Genomic DNA, 13,688 nt, shown 5'->3' with positions numbered 1-13,688 from the left:
TCTCTAGTCTTTCTTGCTAAGCGATCCAAGTGTGTAGGTATAAGTTAATATCGTTTAACTTATTCCAGGGTTACCATAAAACTAGGTTACCTTTGCTAGTTTCTGATAACTACACTCTTAGTATACCACCTTTGTCGCACATCTTTATTTACTTTATTATTTTTCTTTCTTTAACTTTTCTTTTCAATCTTAGTTGTTTGTTTATGGCTCATCTTATTATTGAGATGACTTTTAGTATGTTTTATGATTACTGTTTCATAACTAACCACTCATCTTTTAGTTTCCTTACGTTTCTATACCTTGTATAGAATGTCCTTTTATTTACTCCTCAATCTATAGTAACTTCCTGTTACAGATTGGGTAACTGATCTTCTCTCTTGCCTAAATGTGGTTGTGTAGGTGTAGGTGTGGTTATAATCTAACTATCTCACTATAGAGCACCTTGTAACTTCCTTTATAATCATCGCAAAACTATACTTCCATTACTAGTTTTCGGGATATCCAATGTTAATTAGACTTCTTAACTTCTTCTCCATATACATATCTTCCTTGTTCACAGCTAACAGTTTTCATAACTGTGCTATAGCTGTTACTATCATGTTTAATTAACTGACTATCAACTGTAGCTCCATTTTTTTTTCAAAACATTTTCACATTTAAACAAAATGTTTATTAAATATTTTTCAATTTTTAGTCGGCCATGCTTTACGCATTTCTGGCCCGACACTCAAAATACATGTACGCTACATGTATATTCCGTTACCAGTCAGCCTAGACTTCATAGTCATATGGCCCGGTTCTCGGAATTTATCTTTCGAAATTACTGTCTCACTACAGTTTTCAAATTCTTTTTATACATATATGGAGCTTATGTTGATAATTCCAAGTTAACTAAAGTTTACACTTATTATCGTGATTACTTGCGTTTTTGGCTCACTGCCAAAATTCACGTAAGTGTCACAACATCACCTCCCTCTTCAAGCATCATATACCTCTTCATTCGTCGATCGCAACGGTTAAAACTTAGATAACCGTCCTGGGATTATCCTATCCCAAAATCAAACCGATCTAACGGTTCGATTACTAGTTAATGGGGTTTTACTACACTTTGTTAGTTTTCAGATAACATCTGAAACTTATTCCTTTAGTTCACTATTTTTATCTCTTTCTCACCTTGATAACATTTCCATCTTATGTTAATCCAAGGTTTATTTTACTGTTTAAGTATATTATGTATTCATTAGACAATTAATAATTATTTATTAATGAATACTTTATTTGACACGACTTCACAAAGTCTGTCTGTCGTTAACATAATCAACGACTCTCTTTATTCAGATCAGAACTAGTAGTGTAACTACTTGGTTCTGAGTATTATTTTCCTTTTTTTTTTATCATCTGTCTTTTAGTTGATTTGTTGTTATTTGTTGGTTAAGTGCTGAGGTTTACTCCTCTCAGACTTATGAGTTTTGGTTTATCTAACCACTCGTTTGGATTCAAGAGATATGTCTATTACTGACATCTGCTCTGTCTGTAAGACCAATCTCAGATCCATTTTAATTAAACACATGCGTATGACTTTGTTCACCGACAGTTACTTGAAGTCAAACTAACCGAGTTGTGTTTAATTAGATCCTACTCTCTCTTATCTTAATCGCAATTATCTTCTATTATCTATTCTTGAACTTCTATTTATCATAAAAGTCCATCACTAGACTTACCTCTTAGTCTAACTCAGAGTAAGAATGTAAATTCTTACTTCCTACTCTTCTCAATCCTTAATAATTTCTGATGTTTCGGAATGAAACATTAGAATCCAGATCTTTATTGTTTATTATGAACAATAAAAATCATAACATCTTATTTTCGCTATCTTGTATCCTATCTTGACATTATTACAGAGTTTTCGTTTGAGTATGCTTACATTTTAAAACAAATACAGTTTGTTTTGTAAACAAATTGTTTCTCAACAATTTATTTCACAAAATTTTGTTTTATAAACAAATGGTTTCTCAAATCAATAATTTCAAACATATGTGCATTTACACATATTCACTCACATATACAAATATATGTGTGTACCAGCTGGATTTTCTTTAAATTTATCTCTTCAAAACTGTGAATCTAACAATTCACATTTTAAAACTTTTGTACAATTGTGGCTCAGGGTGATGACATCTCTCATCCCCAAAGAGTTGCTATATAATCCACTTTCGCTTTGATATGCAATATACATGATGCATGTCCTAACAAAATCATTTTGTATAAGTATATGGAATTCAAGTATTCCTTTTTCTATAGTGATTGTTGCAATATGCATTCATGATGCATCTGAGCACAATAATACATTCTTTTAAAACAAAACTGCAATACTCACTTGTAAGCTTCTTTCAAACTACTTCTCCGTAACATTTCAAGTTTCTTAATCCTAATAATTTATCCTCACATTAGGATTATTATTACTTCACATCATTTGGTTGTTTATCAATAATTATTGATTTCTATTTAAGGATGCACGTTTCTAACATCCTTAACTTATCAATTCTCATTTCTCATTTATCTTTTAATGTTTACTTGTATGTGTATTTCTTTTTGTTTAAGAATATAATTTATATCTGTAGTTTATGTTTTCTAATTCTAACGCGAATATTGAAAACACATAAACAGACTAACTTAAACATTAAACACATAACTAAACATTACCTGACGATGATCGCGAAGACGGAAACGCCTCACGAATCATCGGGCCTTTACCTCGCCCTCCGCGGAATTTCAGTTTTCCCTTATCCTTTCCCCCTCGCGGAACAAAGTAGGGGTTGTAGTGCTTCGCGGGTCCAGAATTTCCTATTCCAGGAAATGTAGCAGTAGGTTCTTCAGGTTTGGTGTAATAGTACGGCTGGAGGGGTATATCATTCCTCCTCAACTTACTCTCTATCTGCTTCGCGCGCCCAGCCAGATGCGCCACAGAATCTGACTTTACCGCCATAAGTTCCTCGAACTCAGGCCCTAAACCTTTGACGTACCTACTTGCAACTTCCTCACCATCACGAACTAACTCAGGTACTTCTTCGCATAAACGCATAAACTCAACAGTATATGCCTCCACATTCAAGTCTTCCCTAGTATACTTATCCATATAATCCCTTAACCTATCCAAACTTTGGTTCTCTTGCACCTCCCACTCACTCACGTATTCCCACGACTGATTTGGCGAGTGTCTTATTTGCTGTTGAACCCTCCTTAGATGGTCCACCTCAGCTAAGAACTCTTTTACCTTAAATCCCAGATAAGCTGATGTAGCAGTCGATTCAGACACAGAGCTATGGCTATTTCCAGTACTGTGTATGTCTTCATTCAACATTCTCTCTAATTCCTCTACTCCAATAGCATCCTCCCATATGTCCATGTCACACGCTGATGTTGAGTCAACAGCCTCTATGGGAACAGATGTATCAGGTATAACAGGCAAACCTGGTACATTATGTGGATCAGACCCCACATGCGTATGAGCTCTACTAGGCCCAGACATACTGAAACACATGAAATTTTCAGCGTAAGTACCGTATGTAATAGTTATAGAAAAATCACATTTTCATATAACATGTATCAACTATTAAACCCATATAAGCAAAACATATAACAATCACATACAATTCAGAGAAAATCTAACTATTTTCTCAAACAAAAATTCAGAGGAAATCTTCGCTTTGTCCTGTGTTCAAACAGAACCATTCTCCTCAAATACTGGTCATCTGTTCTGACCATTCCGCTCCATGTTTGTAATGTGTTTCCAACTTAGAAACATCTCACATGTTTCATCAGTTGTAACGTGTCTCGAACACAAGAACAACTCATGTGTTCCTGATCAAAACATCAATACATACTACACACATGTATAGTTGCTATCTATAGCTGAATGTATTCAATAACTGACAACTGATCAAGACATGACTCGAATCCTATGTTGCTGCAATAGTTCACTAGGAACTCTTATGACTTCTAGTACCTCTACTTAACATATATCAGTAACAATACTTCAGACATTCAAGTCCTAAAACATTGCTCTGATACCAACATTTGTCACGACCCGATTTCCACCTCGAAACTCGAGCCGAGACCGGCGCTAGGGAATGGGAATGGTTGTTCCGAAACCCGTAGCAAGCCTAAAACCTCTATAAATTTTTCGCCTCTTAAATATAAATATAGGTCGTACATCGCGTACGACCCGTTTTCAGAAAACACCGTTAAAACATTTTTCCGTTTAACGTGGAAAACACATTCTGAAAATATTCATATAGGCGATATCGCGCTTTCAGAAATGCTGGTTGAATAACCCTAGTTATTCTGACCCACGCGCATTTCTGAAAACCGGTGCGGTGGTACAGGGACTTAGCTCACGTGCCTTGCCTCGCAGGCAGCCCTGTCTCAAACCGCGCACCCGAACAATATGTTTAATAAAATATATCGAACACTTTCCTTTTCAAAGCGTTGTATCAAACATATTTAAAAACATGCACAGCAGGCACACAAACGTAAGGCCAGCTAAAACTACACACAGTGTCTTTGCAGACCAAAGACACGAAGCTTGGCCACCCGTAGGGGACACCATAAAACACCATATGCCTATTGAGTAGCCACTTATTAGAGCTAGACAAAGTCAGGTTCCTATCAAAGTATATAGACAGAGGAACCATGACGTGGCTACAGGCATATCAAACCTATATACACTATTGCAGCATCTAAGAGTTTAAAGTGTTATTTACATAACAACAGAATAAGCTTCCCTGATGGAAAAGGATGGAAGCTCGACCAGACCCGGTAGCTAGGTACCTGAAAATAATAAACAACAAGCACGTTCGTGCACCCGAGTGCACAGCCCCGGGAAAGTTGATTTCCCGGGCTTTCCGACGTGCTTTAACTCCATTTTTCCGCCCCTAACACGTATACACATCCCAATCTATCCATATTCACGTTCGAAACGTAAAACTAATACGTTTACGTTCGATTCGATACGGTAACCGTTTATAAACGAGTTTATATTCGAAATATATCGATATATATCAAAATAAACATTTAATACGGGTATACTACCTCGATTACTTGAGTAATCGTTGAAGAAATGGAGTTAGAATCGAGAAACGGACGAAGCGGCGCGGAACCCTAATCGTCGCACTGTGTTTCAAAGGAAGCAGCTCACTTTTATTTCTTCAGATGAAGAAATGAAGTTGTTGCCTTCTTTTTGATAACAATTAGGTATATATATAGTATTGGTTAAAGTGCACTTTAGTACTAGCTCAATCATGCACTTTAAACCAACTTCTAAACTAGTCGTCCGTAGCCTAAACGGAAACGATTTTCAAATTTCGTGAAAATTTTACCAAAAATCTAATAAAATATAGAAAGAATAAAAATATTATTTTTATTCCCATCCGACTTATATTTTATTCTTAATAAATCATTTTCGATTTATTAAGTCCGCATTGACTGCGCTTGATAAAATTTCTGCTTCCAAATTTTATCAAATTTTCACGATAACCTTTTTAAAATATTTTGCGAATATTAGTACCAAAAATATTCGCTAGGGACTTATGAATTATTCTGCACCCAATTCATAAATCCATATTGTCTCCGTTAACTATATAACTATTCAAATTTAAATTCTAAAAATTTAAATTTGCAATCCTATAGCCATAATAAAAATTTAGGGACACTTGTAAATTAAATTTATCTTTAAATTTAATTTACCTACTCCCGTCTAATAAAATATTAGACACGTGGCTATATTTTAAATCCTTAAATTTCCGGGTTATTACAGCTCAAGAGGGGGGTGAATTGAGCTTTTCGAAAAATACACTAATAAAAATTACTTTAACATATTCCAGAAATGTGAAGCTAATACTAACAAAGTATAAGCTAATCGGAAGAATAAGTAAAGTGCTGAAAAATAAATGACACGGAGATTTATAGTGGTTCAGCACCCGCTTACATCCACTCCCCAAGGTATCCCCACCTTGAGTATTCCACTATCAGTTTCTATTCCGGGCTAGAAACAAAAGCCTTGAAAATACAGCACTAAAAACTACCCTTTTCAGCCTGATTTCCCTCCCCTGGTTTTCCCAAGATCCAGAAACTCTACAACCAGTAAACTTATCACCTAGGCGTTTACAAAACCTTTCAACAACAGTTTGTTCTTTTCGGTGTATAAAAACCCTCAAAAATACATATAAGCTAATAGGTATTTGAGTTTAAGAAACACCAACGAATGAAGCTCAGAAATATAGTGATTAAAAGATGGAGTAATGCATGAAAAGCTTTCTCTCACTAGAAGGAGTTTTTCTCAGAAAAATCTCTCTTGAAAAATGATGGAGAAGAAGATGTACTATTTATAAAACAAATGGTCCAAAATGGCCCTAAGATATTTTCTCAAAAAGATTCCTTTCTATCCAAATTTGTTGGGCTATAAGACAAGTCAAAACCTTCTAAAAACAATTAGAAAGAGTAAAGGAAAAGAAATCATGTGAGAAAACCGTAATTTAATTTTTGCTAAAAATAGTTTCTCTCTCCAGTACAATCAGCTTGTCCTTTTCTGCGCATGTGCAGACTACAAGACAATCAAGCTGATGTCAGCAGGTTTTACAAAAATGCCCTCACACAGAATTTAAACAAGAATGTTATAGATGCATGTAAAACATTTTGGGCTTCAAACTTTGGAATTTATTAAACCCACATACCCTTACAAAAAGGCCTATTCAGTATTAACTAATGGCCCAACTTGGTTCATCTTTTGGATTGGGTTCTTTAATTCCAAAGCCTTCTGATTAGAAACTGACTCTGCTATCTTCCAGATTAGCTTCTGCAATTCTCAAGAACACTAAGAAGAAGAATATTAAATGTACTTAATCAAAGTTGTGAATCATCAAAATTAGGGGTAACCTTTAGCCAACAATATCGTTATCATAACATTATATGATTATGATAAGGTTATGGTAATACAAATGTACGATAATGATAATAGTATGATAATGTTTTTAGGGTTAATTACATATAAAATCACCACCTTTACACGAATTCTCAAAAATAACACGACCTTTAAAACGTGTCAATTCAGGGCATCACCTTTCTTTTTTTTTTTCAAAAACAACATGGGCGTGTTTTTAGATAAAATTTTGCTGACTTGGACAACCAATGGGAGCGCCACGTGTCATGCCACGTATGCAAAAATGCCACTAAAAATGTGCTCATGTTGTTTTTGAAAAGAAATGAAAGGTGGTGTCCTGAATTGCCACGTTTTAAAGTCGTGTTATTTTTGCAATTTCGTGTAAAGGTGGTGATTTTATATGTAATTAACCCATGTTTTTATGATAATATAATGATAAGCTTTATAACAGTATGATAATATGATACTTACATGGAGAAAAAATTATAGAAATAGTGTCATATGATAATGTTTTATCATATGATAATGAGATGATAATATTTATGGTACATATATGATAATATCTATGATAAAATAGTGTCTGATTATCATGTCGTTATCATAACACTGGAGTATGATAATTAGATGATAATGAATTATGATAAGGTTATGATAACTGGATGATAACGTACGTGAAAATAGAATTACAAAAAGATTCATGACACTAGTATGATAACCAGATGATAATAAAATAATAAAGTTATGATAATTGTATGATAATATGATACCTATATGTAAAAATATTACAGAAAAATTATGATAATGAGATGATCATATAAAGATAGTAGTGTAATAATATGATCCCTGTATGAAAAAAATAATTACAAAAAAATTATATAATGAGATGATAATATGAAGATAATATGATACATGTATGAAATAAACAATTATAAAAAAATTATGATAATAAGATGATAAGGTGAAGATAGTAGTATGATAATATGACCTTATTATACTTCATTACCATACTATTTTCTTCACATTATCATCTCGTTATCATAATTTTTATGTAAATTTTTTCCATATAGGTATCATATTATCATACTGTTATCATAATTTTATTATTATGTCATCGTCATAACATTATCATTTAGGTACAACTATACATTATCATCTCGGTATCATATGATTATATTATGATAACGAGATGATAATACAGTTATAACAACATGATAATCAATTTTTTTGTAGAAAACCTTTCTTTATGCAGTGTTATGATAACAACATGATAATACAGTGATACTCATATGATAATCAGAGACTGTTTTTTTTTTTTTTTATAAAAAATCATTTTTTTCTGCAGTGTTATGATAATCATATGATAATCAAATGCTGTTTTTTTTTGCAGAAAATCGATTTTTGTGCAGAAAATCATTTTTTTTCATCATACTATCGTTTCTTCATACAGATTTTTAGATCTAAAATTGAAAAAAAAACAAGAGTAATTTATTTATATCTGGATGTTAAAAAATTGCAATAATCACCATGAATTAAAGAAAAAATATAATATGAATGAACAATGCAGCGACGGTGGAGTAATGAAGAAACGGTCGCAAAGCGAAGGAACGGGGAAGAAAGAAAAATGGAAAAGAAATAAGAAGAAGAAAAAAATTGACGAAAAAAAAAACGTAGGAGAAGAAGAAGAAGAAAGAAAAAGAGGAGGAGAGAGGAGAGAGAGAGAGAGAGAGAGAGAGAAAAAAAAAAGAAATATAAAATATGATAAATAACCCTTCAAGATTTTAGATCTACAAAAAATTGACTATAAAATCCGAACAATCGCTATAGATTCTTGATAGATCTAAAAAGACAAACCATAAATAAATAAAAAAATCATAAAATTTCAATTAAGAAACGATAAGATCCATCTCGAAAAACTACTTAGCGGCTTTTATTGAAATAAAAAATAGATCTATAAATTATTTAATATTTATGGGCGGAGAGGAGGTGATTTTCGATCGAAACCGTATAACCACCTCCTCCCATTCTTTAAAGGATGAAGATGAGAAAAAAATTTTATAGAGACAAGGAAAAGCAAGGGTTTTTAGTTGGATTGGCTCATATCTTTTAATAACTAATCATGTGGAATATTTTGTATGTTCCCATTGTTGGTAAAAAAAAGACCATTTGTTATATTTCATTTTTAACATCAAAAGTCTATATATTTATATAAGGCTTAATCACTCAAAAGCCCTCCACCTTTACTTTTTTTTAATTGCACTTTGACGTAGAAAAATTCTCTCAAAACTCCCCCACCTGTAGATTCTTTTTTAATTGTACCTCAAAGTATTAAATTAACCTCTTTTCACATGAAATTTTTTTTAAAATAATCTTTTATTTTTAATCTATATTCTAATTAAACACTAATATTATTAATAATGTAAAATTCATTCTTCCTAAAATTATATCTAATAACTTTTTAAAATTAAAACATAAAAATTTCCAATTTAGAATACAATTGAAAAACAATCTAAAGGTGGGGGGATTTTGAGAGGATTTTTCTACGTCAGGGTGCAATTGGAATGAAATTTAAAGGTGAGAGGGTTTTGAGAGAGTTTTTAAACGTCGGGGTGCAATTGAAAAAAAATCTAAAGGTGGAGGGTTTTTGAGTGATTAGGCCTTTATATATACTATATATAAAAGCACAGATGGGGGGGGAACAGGCAAATTTACTGAATAATCCTTTTCAATTTACTACTAAATAAAGGTTTTATAGTCATTAACTAATTAGTTATTTAATTAATCACTATTGTAATTAAAGTTCTAATTAGAATAGGTAGTTAAATTATCTCCAATTTAGTTTTTAGTATGTAAAAAATAACTAAATTGTCTCCAAATTAGTAGGAATACCTATCTTTTAGTTTGATTGAACTACAAAATTAAAATACTATATTTGGTCAATATATTATTATTTAAATTTCTATCTTATTATTCAGTATAGAAAAATATTTTATAACCGAATATATTATATTTACTTTTACAAAAATTCTTAACTAATTTAATATTAATTATAAATAAAAAATTGATATAATTATATTAAAGTTACTAATATATTCATTGACGAGTTACGTTACGAGTCACGTGCATAGCACGTAATACGAAACTAGTATAATTAAAAGGACTAACAGAGTCCTCTCATTCATTCTTATCAAATAAAGCATTTTCATGAATTTCCACCTTTTTACAACTACTTATTTTAATTTCAATTTTATTAATATATAATAAAGAGAATTGTAATTTATGAAGACTTCTAAACTATATGAAATAGCAATTATGCTCTACCTTTATTTGACCGAGAATTGTAATATACTAGTCGTAAACCCGCGCAATTGCACGAAATTAATATAATATTATCGCTTTTATTATGTTTTTATTATAATATATTTATATATTAGATTTATTTCATTTATCCAATTCTAATTTACTTTAACCAACATAAATACCAAAATATTTTATAAAGATAAAAATATTATTTAAATTAAATTTATTGATACTAAACAAAAATGAAGTTGAACGGATACTATTTGAAAATCAGATAAGAATTATGTCATAATTTAGTCCAAGTATGGTTTGGTAAATAAAACACATTCAAGATTTGACAAAAACAAAGGTAATTAACATATGGTCTATAACTCCTCTTTATCTGGATTCACATGAATATTAATTTGGTATATATAGTTCATTTCATCTTAAACTTTATTTAGAGAATTAAAAGGTAAAAATGAATTAAGTATTGTTTTTATGAAAAAACGAATAAATCGATGATTTATATTGATTAGAACGTTTGTTTAGATTAAAATTTAATTAAACTAATTAAAGAAAAATAAGTAGTTTAAAAATGTTGAAAACTACCAAAATTCTCTGTTGATATTATTGTTATCTTATTTGATATTATTTACATAATAATAAAGTAAATAATTATATGAATATATATTAATATTAAAGTTATGTATGATATGAATATGATCATCCCTATGAAACATTGTTTATGATAAATATTTTTTATTTCAAAAGGTCATCTCATTAGAACAGTGACGAAGCCAGACCATTAATTCAGGTAGGGCACAATTTATTTAAAATCTTAAATATCATAGACATTGCTTAATACAAATTTATATATTCAAAGGATCAAATAATTACAAATCAAGCACCACATCATATAATCCTAAATTACTATTACTTGAATTAAAAAGATTATTAAAAAAATTGAAATTCAAACTTGTAGAAAACTAAAATTATATATTCTTATGAGCAAATAGAAATCATAAAATAATTGTACTAAAAAATAAAATTGAAATAATTAAATATACTTACAGAAATTATTAAACAAACAAAGAAAAATCTTTCATAAAAAGTAAAACATAATTAAATAAAAGATCAAAATATAAAAATAAGATCTAAATAAATTTATCAGTGGCACTTCTTGAGTCTAAACGGGTAATGTTGTCAATGTGTCGTTGTTTTTCCTTCTTTTATTAATTCCTCTCTGACTCTAACATTAGTTTTGTTCTAATTAATTAAACCCCAACCAGTTAACAACAAAACTCTAAATTTGGATAGTAAAAGACCACTCTAAAAGTAATTAATGGAAGTGAGGTAGGGCCCAGGCCCGTTCTGGCCCTATCCTATCTCCGTCAATGCATTAGAAGCAATTTTTATTCGCCTTATGTAATTAAAGTTTGACGGATAGAGCAAGTCACAATGTTTTTGAATTATAAATGAAGAAGATAATGGTTATCATATCAAAGAATTGATCAATTTAAATTAGATGTACTAATACATATGGAGATTGTTTCAGTTTACATAATAAATAACAGTTTTTTTGTTTTTTTTATTCCATTTTTTTATGAAATAAGTGATGTAAAATCTATAGGATATTAATATTAATATAGAATTAAAAATAAATAAAATAAACAGTTTATACAGATTAGGATATTGATCTAGATTAAACTCATAACAAAAATTTAATTAAATAATTAAATAAAAATAAGTATTATAAAAATTGTGAAAACTTATAAGAATAAGAATTATAGGAAGTTTATATTGATTAGGAAGTTTGTTTAATTTAAAATCTAATTTAATTAATTAAAAAAAATAAGTAGTTTTAAAAAGTTGGAGACTACCAGAATGCTCTATTAGGTGAGAATCAATGAGAGGCCTCCGTTGGTTCTCTCAATTATATAAGTATATAGATTAGACTTTTAAACTATATGAAGTTGCAATTATGTTCTGCGGGAACTGAAAACTCATACCTATGAAACTAATATAACAAATAATCAAAACTTTGAAGCAGAATTTATATGTAAAGGTGAGCTTAATTAGTATTGTTTTATTTACATAAGTAGCATGATTTATGGAATATATAATATTATTTGCTTAATACACAGAGATAAGCACTATATATTTTAGCACTCATATCAGGATCAATTAGCTACTTGGCACATAAAATTAATATTTACCACTTATTATTTTTTCTGATTTTCTTTTATTGTCAAAATATCGAAAAGCAAGGAAAGAAAAAAAGACGGTATTTTAAATTTCCTTTCTATTTTTCATTTTTAGGTGAAAGTGTGAATTGTTTTCATCTAGGTTTTTGATTTTAGATATGGATTATGAAAATTATTATGAAAAAATGTATTATCTTTACCCAATGTGATTACTTAGTTGGAGTTTTTGAGTTAAATACTTAAATGCTATAATCTTTTTTTAATTTACTTAATTTTTTTGTTTACTTGATTTTGGCTTCCTCAGCAGATTTTGTCACGACCCAAAATTATGAGTCGCAACCGGCGCTAGAGAATGGGAGTGGTAGCTCCAAAACCCGTAGCAAGCCTGAAAATACATACTAATTTTTCGCAGTTTAAATCATATTTTATGTATGACAATAATATCAAAATACGCACGACCCCTGTTTGAAATATGCATCAGAGTTGAAGCGTTTTACAAAATAGAGTCTGTCTATTCTAAACTACTGCGGACTTGCTAGAATGAGAACTTAGTCTCATGACTCGTACTACTTCCGAGAATTAAAACGTCGGAAGCTTCAATCTCCGTGTCGTACCTAACTTAACCTGTAAAAATTGAAGCAACAACGGGGTCAGTATAAAACTGAGTGAATACATTTAATTACAAGCAATATTACATAAAGAGTGAAAACGTTTGAAAACCTCTTTATATAGAAAGTATTCTTTTTGGATCATAATTCATACGATCTTACTTCTTATATTCACTCTTACCTTTATAGGTCAGGTACGTGTCATAAACTAAGCGGTTATGTTATAGACGTACTTGATATACTTGCCTCATTCTTATGTCTCACGTACGTTTATACTACGTACATACTTGACATGTTTTCTTTACTGTTATAGTTTTGATTATCTTTATTCTTCTCCTTAAGTTTCTCTGACTTTATCTTTCTGACATCGATAGCAAAGCCAACCGATGTAATCACTTCCCTGACATCGATAGCAAAGCCAACCGATGTATTTTACATATCTGACATCGATAGCAAAGCCAACCGATGTGTTTTACATATCTGACATCGATAGCAAAGCCAACCGATGTGTTTTTAATCATCTGACATCGATAGCCACGCCAACCGATGTATCTGATATCATATCTTAATTATTGCTCTTATCTCATATTTATTCTCGATATATATTACGCTTGATTTTATCTTCATGTGAGTCCCGAGGACTATTATCGAGAATGGATA

Source organism: Mercurialis annua, linkage group LG1-X, assembly GCF_937616625.2.
Source record: "Mercurialis annua linkage group LG1-X, ddMerAnnu1.2, whole genome shotgun sequence".
NCBI lineage: Eukaryota > Viridiplantae > Streptophyta > Magnoliopsida > Malpighiales > Euphorbiaceae > Mercurialis > Mercurialis annua.
Note: the sequence above shows the minus strand (reverse complement) of the source record.